The sequence below is a fragment of the Equus caballus genome, unplaced genomic scaffold, assembly GCF_041296265.1.
Source record: "Equus caballus isolate H_3958 breed thoroughbred unplaced genomic scaffold, TB-T2T haplotype1-0000035, whole genome shotgun sequence".
NCBI lineage: Eukaryota > Metazoa > Chordata > Mammalia > Perissodactyla > Equidae > Equus > Equus caballus.
Genome location: NW_027221806.1, coordinates 525,142 through 543,025, shown reverse-complemented (window position 1 = coordinate 543,025; position 17,884 = coordinate 525,142). Strand labels below are relative to the sequence as shown.

At 45.6% G+C, this 17,884-nt stretch overlaps 1 pseudogene; it reads left to right on the top strand.

Annotated features, from left to right (window-relative positions):
* The window catches only part of LOC138922034 (heparan sulfate glucosamine 3-O-sulfotransferase 4-like), a 144,037-nt pseudogene extending 128,575 nt beyond the window's left edge, over positions 1 to 15,462 (top strand).
* The last annotated feature ends 2,422 nt before the right edge of the window (positions 15,463 to 17,884 follow it).

Sequence of the window (17,884 nt, the reverse complement as noted above, 5' to 3'; positions counted from 1 at the left end):
CCTTCTTCCTCTGGCATACCTATAATCCTTCTGTTGCATTTCCTAATTGAGTCGGATGATTCTGGGAGAATTTTTTCATTTCTTTTTTATCTTAGTTCCGCCTCCTTCTTCTGAAGCATTTCTATGTTTCTGTCCTCCAAGCTGCTGCTTCTGTGTTCCATAAATCAGCCCTGTTATTCAAGGACTCCAGATTTTTCTTTATCTCATTCATTGTGTCTTTCATCTCCAACATTTCTGATGGGTTTTTATTTATAGTTTCAGTCTCTTTTGTGAAGAATTCTGTCTGTTCATTAAATTTTGTTCCTGATTTCATTGAACTGCTTTCCCAAGTTTTCTTGTAACTCATTGATTTTTTTAATGATAGCTATTTTGAATGGTCTTTCGTTTATATTGTAAATTTTTGTGGCTTCAGGACAAGATTGATTTCTGGGTGCTTGTCACTTTTCCTTCTGGTCTGGAGTATTAAAGTGTCTTTTTGTACTATTTCAGGGGGTGGATTTGTGCTTCCCCTTAGTGGAAGTATCTGATCGCAGATTCTACTTGCTACCAGTGGGAGGGGCAGGAGCTGTGTATTCTGAGCCCACCGCGATCCCTGGCATCTGTGCCTGTCCTTTGGAATCTGTGCTGACTGGGCACGTCTGCCGTTGCCCGCTCACTGCTGCTGCTTTAGAAATGTGTGTGCATGTGCTCTGGTAGGAGTCCCTTCCTCTGGCTGAGCTGGTGTGTCAAGTGGAGGGAGAGGTGCTTTGTTTTGCATGCAGAATCCTGGGGGCATTCTGCTCTGCACTTGCTGTCTCCCCCCCCCCCCCCCCCCGCCGGGGTGCTTGCTTGATAAAGATGCCCCTGCAATTCCTTGGCCTCCTCTGTGTGGGGCTTTCCCACAGCTGTAGGCAGCTCCAAGAGTAAAGGTGTTCCTGCGGAGAGCTGCCCCTTCCCACTCTCCTCACAGAGCCACATGCAGTCCTGTGCCCTAGATCACCGTCAAGGAGGAAGAGGAGATCCCCCTACCTCCTTCCACTTCATCCCGGGGGTACAGCACCTCCACCTTCAAATGTATGGCTGCCTGGGTCTCTCAGACGTCTGTTGTGTTGTGGGAATGTTCTCTGTTGGTTTATGAATGTCCTTTGCATTGTGTCTTGGGGAGAGAGTCTAAGGGAAGAGCTCACTCCACCATGATGGCGGATGTCACTGGTTTTTTGTGGGTGTGTATGTGAGCTGCCATTAGCATGGCAGATGGGTGGTGTAGGTCCGTACCTGGGAACCGAACCTGGGCCACCGAAGCAAAGTGTGCCAAACTTTAAGCACTAGGCCACTGGGGCTGGCTGCCAGATATCTAGTTTAAAATAGCCAAGTGTCATGAAACTTTCTAGTTTAAAAAGTCACTCATTCTTTAAAATAATAACCTGATGTCTAAGAAGAAATATTGAGATACCACTACCTTATTGTCTTTGTACAGTATTTAAAACTCATTCCTGGATGGGCTGTTTCTGCATTCGTGGCTAAAAGCTACAACTTCACCATGGCCGCCCCACAGCTCCTTTCCTTCCACATGCACGTTTCAGCTCACAACTGATGCTGGATGAGGGTGTTAAAGACTCTGAATCCTCTACTAAATAGTTTCCATACTGAGGGAGATTTTAATTCCTTCGCTCTGATGAAAGAAAGTCTATGCTTGTGAGATTTCTTGAAATATTTTACCATGAATGGTTCCACCAGTCTACCTGTAAGCTTTAAAGGTTTAACTCATGGAAGTTCTTCCGGTTTTCTAGCAGGTAATGGTGAAATATTTCTGGTTCCTAGTGCTATTGAAATTCTCTGTGTACTCTTGAGTTTTTACATCTAGGTGAGTCTGCGGAATGGCTCATCAGAAAGTACCCACTTTCTATTCATGATTCTGAGCTAAGTAGATTGTGAATATGTCACTCTGCTGCATAAAATTCTCCAAGGGTTCCCAACTATGTATAGTGTCAGGTAGAAAAGCCTCTCAGAATAGCATGTGAGCTCTTTACAATCTGGCACAATCCTATCATTTCAGATTCATGTGTATTCACTTCCTGCCATAGATCTCAGACTCTCGCCACACTAAACTACTGATCTCTTTCTCCAAACCTGTCAGGAAATTTCAGACCTTTCTACTTCTACTGATATACTCTTCCTTCTGCCTGTAATGCCTTGCCTCTCAGTGGGAATTGATATTTGTCCTTCACAGTGGAACAGAAATAACACCTCCTTTTTCTAGTATTTCCGATGCCCAAAGCAAAATTCATGACACCATTTTCTTTGGCCCCGTTGCTGTGGCCTAAATGTTGTGTCTCCCCAAAATTCCTTTGTTAAATCCTAAGGCCCAATGGGATGGTATTAGGAGGTGGGGCCTTTGGGAGGTGATTAGGTCATGAGGGCAGAGCCCTGAGGAATGGGATTAGTGCCCATATAAAAGGGGCTTCTGGGCCGACCTGGTGGCACAGTGGTTAAGGGCACATGTTCCACTTCAGTGGCCTGGGGTGCACCCGTTTGGATCCCGCGTGCGGACATGGCACTGATGGCAAGCCATGCTGTGGTAGGCGTCACACATATAAAGTAGAGGAAGATGGGCATGGATGTTAGCTGAAGGCCAGCCTTCCTCAGCAAAAAGAGGAGGATTGGCAGCAGATGTTAGCTCATGGCTAATCTTCCTTAAAAAAAAGGAGGGGGCCTTCAGAAACCCCTGTAGCCTTTGTCTCACAGAAATTATCTTCTACTGAATTTTTCCTCCCTTTTATTACCTCTGTTCTCTGCCTCCAGAACCCCGATAAAAGAAAGGGCAGACATGTATGCTGCTTCACATTTCTCTCCTATGTGCCATCATTCTGCCTTTGGCTCTGGTCTGCAAGATTCCACTGACTTTATCACCAGATCACTGACATGTTGTTAACCATCCCCATTCTCTTAGTCAGTCTGTCCACTGAATTGTTTTAGTGTCAAACATATTTTTAATTCCCAGGCACTCATTTTCGTCCTCTGATTACTCCTTTTTTGCAGCAGCAGTCTGTTCTTGCTTTTGCACGTGCCATCTTTCCTATCTCACTAGAGTCATTTCTTACTCTTTTAACGTTGTTTTGTTTCCTGAATGATCTTTATTTCCTAAAAACACAATTATTTTACTTGTTAATCTTAATGTGAGTCACGTATGTGATTTTTTTTTCTTCACATTTGTTGACCCTTGGCTGTTAGTTCTTGTTTGTGAATAAAGATCTAGGCTGTTAAGCGGTGGGAGTTCCATTTGGATTTGTGTAGCTCTCTCTGCCAAGAAACTGCTCCCTGGATGAGCCTGTACTGGTGGGTCTGGTGCCATAACTGGAAAATGACAGTTCAGAGTTGTGGGGGTCAGCCGGCTGTGGAGAGCAAGTCAAAAAAGGGAGGACTTGACTTGAGCAGTGAATTATTTTGATGTGTTCCTTCTTGAGAAAAGCTGTGTTGCCTCTCCTTTTTCATTAAGGTGCCTGCTGGATGTTCCAGAGTTTCCTCAGACTCTGCTTTGCTTCCCATTCATGGTTCTACACTCAAATGAGGAGGCATCTGCATGTAAGCAGGTCACTTTCTTCAGCGTGCACAGCTAGGATTTTTATGTGGGGGCCAAAAGCCTCTGCTGTCTGCTGTATATATTTGGGAGGAGGGCAGGGAAGAGAGATGTGGTCCAACTAGCCCAGCCTTCCCAGATGCAGTCTTTTAAATCAAAAATATTCATCATATGTATATATATATATGTGTGTGTGTATATATATATATACACACACATATATATATACACATATATTGAGCAGTATGATAAGAGTGGCAAAATGGCTGAAAATTCTGTCTATCCTGTGTCCATGCCCCTCTGCAATGTGACTTTGGAGCCCCTCCTAGCAAGAGGTGGCATTTGTTTCTCCATCTTCTTGAATCTGGCTTGGCCCTGTGGCTTAGTTTGATCATTGGGATTCTAGAACAGTGACCTGAAGGAGAGACTTGAAAACCGCTTGCACACTGGACTTGCTGTCTCTTGCTGCCCTTATAAAGAAGATAGGTAAGGGGCCAGCTTGGCGGCATAGCTGTTAAGTTCGTGCACTCCACATCAGTGGCCTGGGTTTGCCAGTTTGGATCCTGGGGGTGGACCTATGCACTGCTTATCAAGCCATGCTATGGCAGGCATCCCATATATAAAGTAGAGGAAGATGGGCATGGATGTTAGCTCAGGGCCAGTCTTCCTCAGCAAAAAAAGGAGGATTGGTGGCTGATGTTAGCATAGGGCTAATCTTGCTCAAAAGAAACCCCAAATAAGTAAAAGACAGGAAAGTTAAAAATACATTTTTTTCCATATGAATTCTGAGCTATCAGAACTAACAGTCCTGGGAGCCAGCCCGGTGGCTCCGCAGTTCAGTGTGTACATTCTGCTTTGGTGGCCCGGGGTTCGCCGATTTGGATCCCGGTTGCGGACATGGCACTGCTTGGCAAGCCATGCTGTGGTAGTCGTCCCACATATAAAGTAGAGGAAGCTGGGCACGGATGTTAGCTCAGGGCCAGTCTTCCTCAGCAAAAAGAGGAGGATTGGCAGCAGTTAGGGCTAATCTTCCTCAAAAAAAAAAAATAACACTCCTATGAAGAAGCCCAAGAGGATGACAAGAGGCATGTGGCCCATTTGCTTCTGTTGCTCTGACCAACAGCCTGCCAGACTCATAGCATGTGACAAAGACTTCCCTAGATTATCCAACCAGCAGCCAATTTACAGCTGAGCATGGATGCCTGGGATACAGAGCCTGGGAGAGATGTACTGAGTTCACGCAGATAAGAAGAACTGCCTAGCTGATCCAAATCATGAACTAAATAAGCAGTTGTTGTTTGAGACCCCTAAGTTTTGGGGTAGTTTATCACCCAGCAAGAGCTCACTGATACAAACACCGCATTGTATTGATGTTCCAGCTACTGTAGATACTCTGATAAACAAAGTAGATCAGGCCTCTGTCCTCAGGTGACGAGAAACAAAGAAATAAATGAGTCAGACAACTTCAGAGATTCACACATGCTCTGAAGGAAAGCAAGCAGGGTGATGTGACTGGCTGGGGTTGGGATCTCATTTAGATACTGTGATCAGAGAAGAATGCTTTGAGCAGCTAAAGTTTGAGCCAAGACCTGAGTGACAAGGAAGAGCCAACCATGTGAAAGTCTGGAGGTAGATTGTTCCAGACAGGAAACAGCAAGTGCACAGGCAGTGAGCTGGGGAGATACTTCACGTGTTAAAAGGACATAAAGAAGGTCAATGAAGCTGGAGTTGGTGAGCAAAGGAGAGAGAGGGGAAAGATGTGAAGTCAGGAAACAGACCTTGGGGGAGGACTTGGCCTGTGATTCATTTACCAGTTACCTTCATGCTTGTACCCTGTCTCATCTCTGTCCTTGATGTTTGTGGACTAGGAGCTTGGAGCTCTCAAAGGACCCCTGTGGGAAGGGTCCCTCTTTTCTCCAGCATTTTGGTCTACATCTTTCTGTGATCTGTTTTCATCAGTCAGATCTATCTGCTTTCTGTCTTCTCGGATTTCTTCAAGATGTCCTCCAGCTGACTGCCATTCTAGTTTACTAGCATTACCACGGATTCGTTCTTTTTAAAATACAAGATGGTTTTTGGGGGCGTTTTTAAGGACCTTCGTATATATTAGTCCCCAAATCACCATCTTTAGTTGAAATTCTCATATCTCATGTTTAAATTTGGAGCTCTAAGCCCATAAATCTCCCATCCCCCTTTGTTATCCTATCTTTTTCTCTGTTTCTTCTCTTTTCAGCTTGTCTTTACAGTGGTTGGTGAGAGGCCAGCCCTCAATGGGCTCTTTATTCACTATCCAAGAAATATGTCCTGAGAAGCTTTTATCTGCAAACAAAATGGAAGCCCTTCTCACCTACCAGTTGCCCCTTTGCAGCCACTTGCCTTGCTCGGTTCCTGCTGAGTTGAATATGCTCATCCAAACACCCCCTGCTGGGACACTGAGGGGACGCAGGGTCAGTTCTTCCCAGTGCCTTCCACTTCACTAGACACTTCAGGTGTTTCATTTCCTAGGGAGGTTTTGATGTCTCAGAATTCATATACCAGAAAACTGTATTTGAACATCCTGGTCTTCCATCTATCTGTCTGTCTATGTTCTATCTTCATTGAGTTTTGGGTGCCACAAATCATTAGATGGCACATAGGATGTCATACCTGGGAGGGATGGTCCATGTTACCCTTTTGAGAACAGGAGATGCTACACCCTTGCAGACCAAGAGCTTGGCCTTCCTGGACGTTTGTAAAGTTTCCAGGCAAGGAATCTTCACTTATCTCCCTAAAACAGATAAACATACTTTTGTACAGAGATGAGTGCACGTGAAAGGTGAGACTAGCAATCTTCAGGGCCCAGAGCTTACTCATGATGTTTTCTTCCACAAATCTGTTGGGTCCTTTGCAGAAGCCCAAAGTACAAAACTCTTTGCCTGCCCTGCATTTGCCTTACAGGAATACCACTACACACTTCCCTCCAGCCCAGAATCAGAGGCCAGAGCACGTTGAATGAAGAGGAAAGGAGGTCCATATTCTCTTTTCTACCCCAGGGCCATTGCGAGTGCTGTTCCCTTCACCATTCTCCGTGCTTTTCCTCCAAGTCTCTTACTTATCCTGGCTCTTACTTATCCTTCTGGACTCAGCTTATATGCCGCTTGCTCGGAGAGGCCGTCTCTGCTTTTCTGATCTTCCCTTCCTTCCCCAAGTCTAGTGGATGCTGCTGGTGCCCTGCCCGGGTCCCCTTCACTGGTGGCACACTCTTTCCTCAGTTGCTGTGAGTATTCATTGCTCAAATGGAGCTGCCTTGCCTGGGAGGTTACTCCTGGCCGCAGGGGACAGTCAGTGGCCAATGATTGACTGGGGCACAAAAAGCCGGAAGCCTGGCCTCAAGGTGGACCAGAGCCTTCTGGGATACGAGGGAGAAGTTAGTCTCCAGCTGAGACAGCCCCTTTGCTTAGTTTTCTTCTCCTGTCTGCTGCTTCCCTCACACTGCACCCCCTCCAGAGAGCCCTCCTCCAATGAATCCTTTTCACCAGAGTCACTGTCTCAGGCCCTGCTTCTGGGAAGCCTGACCGAAGACACTGAGAAAGCTTTCTTTAAGAGGTTTGTCTGTGTATTTACACAGCGAGGACAAGTTTTCTCTCTGACCCCTGCGCCTCTAACAGTGATGGAGTGTCATGTGAATGGACTCGGATGTGAATAGTCCCCCTGGAACTGGCCACACAGCAGCCCCCCGTCTGAGGCTCCTGAAGAGCTTCTCTAGGAGGTGGAAGGGGAAGAAGAAAAAGAGACACTGCACACAAGCAGTTCACCGGGAGGCTGTGCTGTCATTTCTGAAGCAGAGCTCTTTGACCTGCTAAAAAGGGGTATCTTTTAGAGGCTTTAGTAAAAATCATTTAATCTAAAATTCAATATCAATGCCGCTCGTTAATTTTTAAGAACCCCATATCTGTTCTTTCCCTGAAGTGAAACAAATTTGGTTAAGGATGGGTGTTTCTGAGTTTATTTCCTACACAGTTGAAAGCTCAATGTCATGGTTAAGTCTCTTGTCCCAAAGGTAACCCCTTGGGAGCCACAGCAATAGCACAAACTAATGAAACAGGAGGAATTCATGTTTGAAGAGCCAGAGCCTCTGGAGACATTGACTCAATGGCCTGAGCCCCACAGGATGGTTTCGAATTGAGTTCCTATGCAAATGCTTTTAAACACCAGTCCTGTGTCACTTACACATTCAATACTTAAAATTTAGATTATCTGGAGGTGACTCTTGAGATTTAACAATTGTGACGTTTTCTTGAGGCATGAACTCAACTCACACATCCTACAAAGTTGGCAGATGGTGAGTGAACGAGGTGACCATTGAGCATCTACTTGGCATGTGTGCAGTAACTCACATGAAGGGATTTAAATCTTTCCAACTGTGAATGTTGCTAACAGAAGGGCAGAGGTGGGGGGAAGAAATGGCAGGTGTTTGAGGGTCTGCAAGACCAAAGCTCTCACAGCTGTCGCGTGATTACCATAGGCCCTCCATGTCAGCCACCACAATGGCTGCTTTAGAATCTGATTTTCCAGATGCACAGTTAAGGATACAGAGGCACTGATGTGCTGTCTTAGGAGGAAGATGGAGCTTGGGTGTCTGTTAAATTGGAATTTGAAGGTGATCAGGGTTGTGATCCCCTCTCTGATTTTCCCAGCTTCTCGCACCCGCAGTTGAAGAAGCCGTGTCCTGATAGTCTCAGGCAGACTAGTTCCGCCGATTCCTTATTCCCAGTGCAGGTTTGCTTTTCTCTCTGCATCTTTCTTTTCTGTTTATGACACCACCGTCTTAGTTGCTGAAGTTTCCAACCTTGACCGTAGGCCCCTGTACGTTTGTCCTTCTTATGTCTTCTCCTGTCATTAACCTCAGGGCCACCTCCACCCCTTATCTTCTGGCTATGATTCCTTGGGCTCCTCACGGGATGTGACCATCACTTCCATCCACTTGAATCCTTCATGGGCCTGGCCTCGCCTTGGACCTTTGGGTGACTCTGAGTCTCTCCTCCTCCAAGAGCATCATTATGGGGACCCATTGGGAAAATCCTCTACTTTGGCTCTGCTCCCAAGGTCTCCTCCTACAGCAGCGTGTGCTGCCTTTTCCCTATCACGGGAAGCGTGTGAGATTAACTGTTTTGACTCCTTTCTCTTGTTTGAAAGAAAGCAACACCAAGATGTGTGTTTCCTCCCAGAAAGACTAGAGATAGGCAATAAGGAAGGGGAAAATGTGTCTGCAAATCTGTAGCTTAAAGCTTCATGTGTTTAAAAATCATTCTTGTTTGTCTTTTATATTCCTATAAAATGCATAGAGAGTTTTATCCATCAGTATTCCAGACAAGATCAAAGAAGCCTATGTTCTGATAGCACCATTAAAGAGGAGGGGCCCCTCTCTCCCTGCTGCCCCTGAACAAAGGCTCCCGTGAAAGCTAGGACAGTCGCTCTGACACCTGACCCATCACCAGATGAACCTCAGGAGCTCTGGGCCCAGGGGTGTCCTGACTGGAGCCAGAACACAGGAACAAGGGAGGTTATAAGACCTGAATAGTACTTGGCATTGGATTTGATAGACACTGCAGGGACTGAAAAACTCTTTAGCCAGTTTTCTTCTTTTACTCTCTCATAGTTTGTATTTCATTTCCATCAAATGGCATGAAAGCATGTCATTGGCCAGCGAGAGGATGAAACCCTGATGTGGACTGGACCTACCCTAAACCTAGTGTGAATTCTGAAATCCCCACGACTGATCACAGTGACTTCTCCTTCCACATCTTCAGCTCTGTCTTCCCCTGGAGCCTGCTGTCTGTCAGCTCAGGATCTCCGTGCTCACACCTCTCTGGCCTTGCTTGTTTCAGCCCAAGGTTAGCCACTTTGCTGGTTCTCGTGAGCATCCCTGATGCCCTTACCTCTGTGCACTTCCATGACCCCTGCCTTCCCATCCTCAGCCATGCCACTCATGACCCCCTTCAATATCTAGAATGTGAGGCCGCACCGAATAAAATCACAAGAGTTATTTGCTCTTTATCTAGTTGGCCCTTTGATGGTTCTGATGTCCTCAATCCTTCACTGGTTGACCACAACATATTCTTAAAGTACTCCAAACCTGTTCCACTCTGATCAAGGTCCGTATGCCATCCCCACTGCCAAACTCGGCAAAATCATGTTTTGTGGGGACCAAGTCCATCAGTGTGAGTTTTCTCAAAATCTCTCTCATCTACATCAAATTCATTTTTGTATTTGCCCCTCTCTTGTTTTTCTTCTTTCCTCCAATAAAGAAATTTCCCTTGGTATTATCTAATCAAGTTGAAAATGTACATGGTCCCTGACTCAGTATTTTTTTCTGTCTCTTCATCTCCTTGCTTATTTTCCTGTTGACTTATTCTATGTATTTTTTTTTAGAAGGTCTGTTTAGTTCTTAGGAGGATGAAGCTGTAGAGAGAGCCATGCTAATTATGTGTGTCCCTTTCCTCCAGAATCTCAGCCTCCTCCAAAATAGACACAGAGGTCGGACACTGTCATCCTGGAGCTCAGAGCTCAGTGGGGAAGATGGAGTATGAATAAAGTGTTACAACACAACGTAAGTACTATAACGGATGTCCACTCCAGGTACGGGTGCGGCACAGAGCAGCGGATGAACTCAGTGGGGGTGGAGGCAGGAAAGCGTTACAGTCAAGAAACAGCTGAGCTGGATCTTAAAGAATTATTAGTTCAGTAGACAAGGTGGGGAGGTAGCCGTTAAATACCTGTTAGATTAGTAAACGAAGGGTATATCCCACAGAGAAAACAACGGGTGCCAAAAGAGTGACGAAGTGACACAGCTCTGTCTCTTGAGGAAAAGTGCAGGCTCAGTCTAGCTAAAGCAGGTGGGAGGAAGAGAGAGCTGGCAAATGGGCCTGAGAGCTCAAAAACTAAAATAAAGAATATACCTAAGAAAATTAGATGAAGGAAATAATACTGATAAAAGCAGAAAATATTGGTTCAAGAAATCATGAAAACAGTAGCATTAACACTTAATTCCAAGAGTTGTTTCTTGAAAAGAAAGAAAGAGCAAGAAAGGAGAGACAGCAAGAGACCAGAAAGGCAAGAAGAAGGGATGGAGGGAGGATAGAAAGAGGTCTTGTAAGTTTAATCAGGGGAAAAGGAAAACACATACAAAGTAAATGTATTGAAAGTGTATTTATAGAGGGCTCGATACTTCCCAGGTCCTGGGCAAGGTGTTGGGGACAATCAGCTGTATAGACAGACACGTTGTCTGCCTTTGAGGAGCTGAATTTTAACGAAGAAAGTGCTTCTTTAAACACGTAACTACACAGACAAAATATAACCCACTAATTGAGAGATGTGAAGGCAAAGTAAAGAATACAGCGAGAGGCTGGAGCAAGGTCAGAAATTAACTTGGGGCTGGGTGCTGGGTCGTGAAAGGCTATCTGAAGATGTGGCATTTCAGCCAGCATCTGGGAGAGGAGGATGAGTTAACCAGACAAAGAGTGAGTGCAGAAGCAATCCAGGGAGAAAACCAGCCCGTGTGAAGGTCTTGAGGTAAGAAAGTCCAAGTCACTGGAAGAAGGTGAGTGGGGCTGCAGTGCACAGAGGAAGCAGAGAGTTGCCAAGACTTACAGGGAGGGTGCCAACAGTGTCAGTTTGGCCAGGACTAGGGGGAGGGTCCTGGCGTGTAAGACTTTCAGATTTAACACTGGGACAGTCCCGAGCAAACCTGGATGAACTGGTCACCCTATTTACAGGCCTCATTCATGATTTTGGACCTTAGCAGCAGAGCAGTGTGGCAGCCATAATCGAGGCAGCCATAGTGAGGATGGAGAGAAATGGACGGATTCAAGAAATATTTAGATGTAAACTGACAGAACTTGAGGACAAAATGATAGCCAGGGAAGGGGTTAGGGCAGGGGGAATAATCTAGAATGAACTGCAGATTTTTCTGGCTTTGGAAACCAGAGAGATGTGCATTAAAAAGGAATTAATACAGAAAGAGACGACGCTAAAGTTGGTCTTTGACGTTAACTATCAAGTGAGAGCTCGAGGTTTGATCACATTTGAGCACACAGGAATAAATTTTGGTACCCTCCATCTCTCCCACCCCTCGGATTGAAATAGAAAGTGGACCTGGTAGAAACCCAAATGTGCTCCAGACAGAATTTGGAATTCAGTTTGAACCTGTAAAGAAGTGGAGTGTTCCTCACCCTGATAAGGGGACAAGACAACATAATAAGTAAAAGGAAAACCGGAAGGCTTTGTTACAGACCGCATTCAGCCTGCATTCAGATGGCATGTCAAGAACTGTATTACTCTTGTCCCCTCGTCCAACTCTTAGACTCCCATAATTAACCCAGAGGAAGTTGTAAGTGAAATAATTATGAAGTCCTTTCAAAACTAGACACTTGACACATGTGTTATAGAAACCTTATAAAAAGGAAACTGGATTCTTGTAAATTTTAAGATTATATGAATTCAGACACAAAGACACTCCTATGAATTTTCACAAAAATACTCAAATCACAGAGTTTGTTCTGCCTGCCATTGAGATGTGGGGGATTTTGCTGTGTGCACTAAATTCTCTTCTTCTTCTTTTATTTATTTACTTATTTCCTTCTTCTCCCCAAAGCCCCCCAGTACGTAGTTGTATGTTTTAGTTGTGAGTCCTTGTTGTGGCATGCGGGACGCCACCTCAGCATGGCTTGATGAGCAGGGCTATGTTCGCACCCAGGATCTGAACCGGTGAAGCCCTGGGCTGCCAAGCAGAGCACGTGAACTTAACCACTCGGCCACAGGGCAACCCCTAAATTCTCTTCTTTAACTGCCCATGTCACGAGAGCACAAGACTAGAATGAAGACAAGCACGGGAGACCAAGGATGAGAGTTTATTGAACATGAAGGTCTCATCCACATTCGAAAGCACAATCCCGGTGAGACCTCAGTCATGTATCTAGACGGGTGAGAACTTGCTTCCAGTGTCCCTGAATCCCAAATGGAAGGATGCTTTTCCTGTATGTGGGAGCCGAACGCCAGGGCTGGGAAGGGCTGCCAAACTCATTCAGCCCAGTCTTACATCCGCAGTCTGTTTTTCAACACTCCTTCACTCGTTTATTAATTTAACAAATATTATTGGCACCTGCTGTATACACGGCACTCTTCTAGGGACTTGGGATCTGGTGGTGAACAAAACAGACACCAGTTCCTCCTGTCGTTGACGTTATGTTCTAAAGAAAGGATTCAAGTAGTAAACAATAAGAATAAGCAGTAAACGTAGTGAGTAAGTAAGTTACATAGATAGTACCATAGGTTGGAAGGTGAAAACAGTGCAACAGAGAAATAGGAGGGCAGGGAAAGAGATCAGAGCGATGGTGAGGGGGCAGGGTGCAGCTTCAATAAGGTGGTTGAGTAGCTCCTTGTGAAGATGATGTTTGAAAGCAGTTTTGAAAGAGGTGAGGCAGTTAGCCACGGGGATCTCTGGGAGGAAAGCCTGGTTGGTGGTTTTATTTCCCTCCAAGACAGTCCCGAGTGCTCTAAAGTGGGCTGTTTAGCAAAGTGCTCCACTGGGTTCAGAAGCTGGGCTTTGCTCAGGTCCCACTCATGAGTCGTGTGTCCTAATCAGTTTGTTCTAGAGTACTCTAAATAGCCCACCACCCTCACAAGTCCCCTGCCCCCAGAGCCCCTGCTTCGGCTCTCCCTGTTGTAGGATAATGGATGTCGTGGAATTGTCTGTTTAGGTGTCCAGCTTCTGCAGGAGGAAGTACAGAAGCTCCGAGATTAGGCCACACAGGGTCGAAACCTGCTTCTGCCGCTGACTGGCTGTCTGTCCTTCATCAGGTCATTTAACCTCTGTGAGTCTCAGTTTCCTTATCTGTAAAGACAAGATGATCATGTCTGTTCAATGGGAGTGTCATTAGTATTCCCAGAGAAATTGTGTGTATAGCGCTTGGCATGGTGCTTGGCACACAGTAAGCACGTAACTAAAACTAAGACTCTGGTGGTGCCCACTCCAGTGCCATCTCCTTGAGGGCAAGGCCCCTCTTGTCTTCCATTCTAGTTGACCAGTGCCTGGCATAGAGCCTGGCCCGTGTAAGGATGGTCGTGAGCAATGGAGTGCAGTTTGTCCAGGAACACCCAGGAGAACACACCCGAAGCCTCACTGGAGGACTCAGCCTCCTCGTCTGGTTGGTACATAGCCACCCATCCATCCGTTCACCAGGATGACAAGTTTATACACACACACCAGAATCAGGTTTTTCCTTTTCTTTTCTTTCTTTCTTTTTTTTTTTGTGAGGACGACTAGCTCTGAGCTAACGTCTGTTGCCAGTCTTCCTCTTTTTTGCTTGAGGAAAACTGTCGCTGGGCTAACATCTGTGGCAGTCTTCCTCCATTTTTTGTATGTGGGACACTGCCACAGTATGGCTTGGTGAGCAATGTGGAGGTCCATTCCTGGGATCTGAACCTGTGAACCCCAGGCTGCTGAAGGAGAGTGCACAAACTTAACCACTTCGCCACTAGGCTGGCCCCCAGAGTCAGATTTTACTCCTCTTTTTTCCCTGAATTGACTGTCTTGGGAAGAGAAGAGTAGCCAGGTGAGGGGACGTGTGTGGGGAAGGTTTCTTCCCTACAAGAAAGACTCTAATAAATGAGACTGTTTCTTATCCAAGTTATAGTATTTCTTGGCACTTTTTTCTTTCAAAATGTGTTTTTTGTCTAAAATTGAAGCGTAATAGTAATAACAAAATTGTCTCGAGTGTCAGGCTCCAAGTTAAAGGTAGGCTGTGATTCTGTATATAGAAGAGCTTCATAAAGAGAATCAGAACTCTGATCCCAAATGCCCCGCAGTGTGGGTAAAAAGGTACCAAATTAAAAAGACTGTTGCCAAGTTTCCTTTCTTACTGCGTTTTGAGATTCAGAACTATAACGGCATGGCGCTCAGACTCTGTCAGTATGCATTGGACTCTGGTGGCTAATGTGCAAAGTCCATAATTACCCGGCCCTTCTGGATGTCCCAGCAGGAACCAAGTGGTGAGGACCTGCAGGCATCTCTGAGCCTCCTGAGGTTGAGGGCCGGTGGGTGGAAACCCCATTCTGGGCCAAGGGAAGTGGCAAGATAGTCATTCTTGCTGTGAGCTGGTTTGAATACAGATGTGAAGTGAAGAGGTGACAGTGCTGTGACGCTGTCTGCTGTCCAGGCTTGTGGCCCCAGTCGAGCCTGTAGCCTGTCGTTGTGAATACATCTGATGGGCGGCCGTGGCAGTGACTCCTCCTTCCACAGCGGTCTCCTGTCCTGTCGAGGGTGTGTCCACAACTGAACAGAAATCCCACCAGTTTTCCACTTTGCCCTGGAACAAAGGTTGACCCAGAGCCTCTGAGCTAATTCTGGCCACTGCTTGTTCTGTCAGTAAAGTTTGAGTGGAGCACACCCGCGTCTGGCCGTTTATGGCCTGTCTGTGAGGGCTTTTGAGCTAGGATGGCGGAATTGAGTGGTTGTAGCAGGGGCCTGCAAAGACTAAAATGTTTATCATCTGACCCTTTACAGAAATGTTGCCAATGCCATTCTACGTGAATGAAGGTGTCTGGAGTGCTTGCACCCAGAGAAGGTTGTGAGATTGTTGTCATCACCCAGACGTGGTAGCAGACACCTGCACTCACACTCAGATGAATCTGGGGCTGGCCTGGGACCTCGACGCAGACATCTGGTTGCAGCCGAAAGACATCGTCCCTCACCTTAAATTAAGGACGTTAACGTGAAATTGACTGGTCTTGTAATTTTGTTTGTACTTGATTTTTAAGTTTGTTTTGGTTTTAGAGTTGTGTAAGAGCTAAAAGAATAAGGAAGTTTTACCAGGATGTCTGTTTGTAAATATTTAATTTATGTTTGAATAAAAGTAATTCAAGTGACACTAGAGCTCCTGGAGCAGTTTCGGAGGGGGATTTGTACGTGACTCAGGTTGGAGAAACATGGCTGAAGCTTCTCCCTCTGCCCTTCACGCTGGCTTCCCTGCCTTCTCTTCTCTATCTGCTCTAAGCTATATCCTTTAACCCGAGGCTGGCAGACATCTTCTGTGCAGGGTAGGTAGTAAATACTTTTAATGATTTCTGCTGTTTAGCACAAAAGTGGCCATAAACAAGGTGTAAACAAATGAGCATGGCCGTGTTCCACTAAAACTTTATGGATGACGCTGAAATTTAAATTGCATTTAATTTTCCTGTGCCATAATACGTTCTTTTGATTGGTTTTCAACCGTGTGAAAATGCAAAAGTCATCCTTAGCTCATGAGCCGGAAAATAAAACGACAAAGGACTGGACTTGGCACATAGTTTGCTGACCCCCGTCCTTTGATATCAATGAATGTGTCTTTCCAAACAGTAGATTTTCTTGTGTTCTTGCTTAAAAATCTGCACTTGGACCCATGTTTCTTATTGGGTTAAGTCCGTTCACCAGGCATAGCACTTCCTCCTTTAGGATATTTTTCCAATCCCATTTTCTTCTCTAGCCCTTGATGAAATCTGTGCTCCGAACACATTGAACTCATTATTGTTCCTCTGTTTTCCTGCCTTCTTTTTTTTCATGTCATCTTGCCTTTTGCATGCAGTCTTAGCCCAGTACACCCTTCCCCTCATTCTCACCTGGCAGCGCCCTAAATGTTCCTCCTGAGCCGTCTCTCCTGCACAGTGTCCCATCTGCACAAGCAGCGCAGGCTGCTCCCTCCTGCACTCCCACCTGGTACTCAGTGTCCTATTAGAGAGAGCACTTATGAGGGTGAATTCTAATTGTTTATCTGAGGGGTTTCTTGCCCTGATCACAGGAGCCTTTTGAGACAGAGATTCTGGCAATTTATCAACATCTAGCAAGGTATCCTAACACCAAGTAGATGGTCACGAAACATTGGCTTAGCGAACGGTCCAGCAGTTATTAGTAATAGAAATAACAGCTACTATTTATGAGTCCTTTTTATCCTTCAGACACTGTACTGAGCACTTTGCATGTATGATCTAGTTAGTGTATCAGGTTCAATGAATTTTCCCTCCCTCTCATTGTTTTTCTTAGGTCACAACTCCTTAATGTCATAAGGTACTTAATGTATATTCCACAGTGGAATTTCAGGCATGGAAGATAGGCTGATGGGGGATATTTAGGTCCCTTAAATCCCATTGGCTCTGCTGCATGGTTAAGCCAGTTCCACATTCTTGCCCTATAGCAGCCCCATGCCCTGAACAAAGAAAAGCCTACCAAGTTCTTATTAAAGAAAAGATAAAAATAAACTGTTGGCACTTCAGCAGACTTCTGCTTCAGCTTTGTCACTGGCTGAGATTAGGGGTACGCCTGCTTTAGTGGAGTCTCTAGGACATCAGTGATGCTCGGGTTCGAGTCAGAGAGGGCCCCAGGGCCCTGACTGTGCCTCTCCTCCTGGCTGAGGCAAGAAGAGGCCCTTTGTTGGGCAGTGGCTGCTTTCCAAATGGAGAGTCCTTAATGACTCTTCGACTGCTTTACACCCTGAGGATAATGAGTAATGTTGCTGCTCGGTGGTTCAGCACCAATGTTTCAAAGAAGATACACAGAACATGCAACAAATCCGGAATCTGAACCCGTCCCAGGGAGGAAAAGGCGTCTCCTTCAATGTTCAATAGAAGAAGTCCATCCTTCTGGGAAATGTATTTAGAGGGGAAAATTTAAATAAATAAATAAGAGGCCCTTGTGAGTTTTTGTGCAATTACAATTCATTTTTGTCTTGTTCTTCCACGGTTGAGGCTACACGGTAGGAAGGTCTTTACAAGGAAACATAAAGTGCAAGGCAGTGGAGGTAACAGAATTTTTCTGAAAACTTGGGATAGTGCCACCTTTTCTAGCTACTTGTCCCAAAGCTCCTTTCCAGAAATGTTCACTGGTTCTTTCCTAGCCTGTGGCATGAACTGTGGCAGATGCTGGGGCAGTGACAGAGCTGACTCAAGGGTAGAGTCTGCCTTTGCCCTGTCTAGGCAGGAAGCCTCTTCCCTAAACTGAGTGAAGAGGGGAGACTCAGCTGTTTGGGGCTGCTGCTGAGCAAGGATGAGAGAGAGGAGCACAGAGAAATGCTCAGTGAGTTTGACAATGCTGGAGCAAGAGTGAGGTTGCTTGAGGAGTGAATGGAAAGAGAGGGAGTGGAAAAGATGGGTGTAGACAAACTGTTTGGATAAAGTTTGCTATGAAAGTCAGAGTCACAGTGGCAGTAGCGTGCAGGGGAGGGTAAGATCCGAAAGAGCCTTTTGTGAGCATTTTTTTAGTGGAAGAGGCTTATCTAATTTCAAAAGAATTCCTGATGGCAATTGTTGATCTTTTTTCTG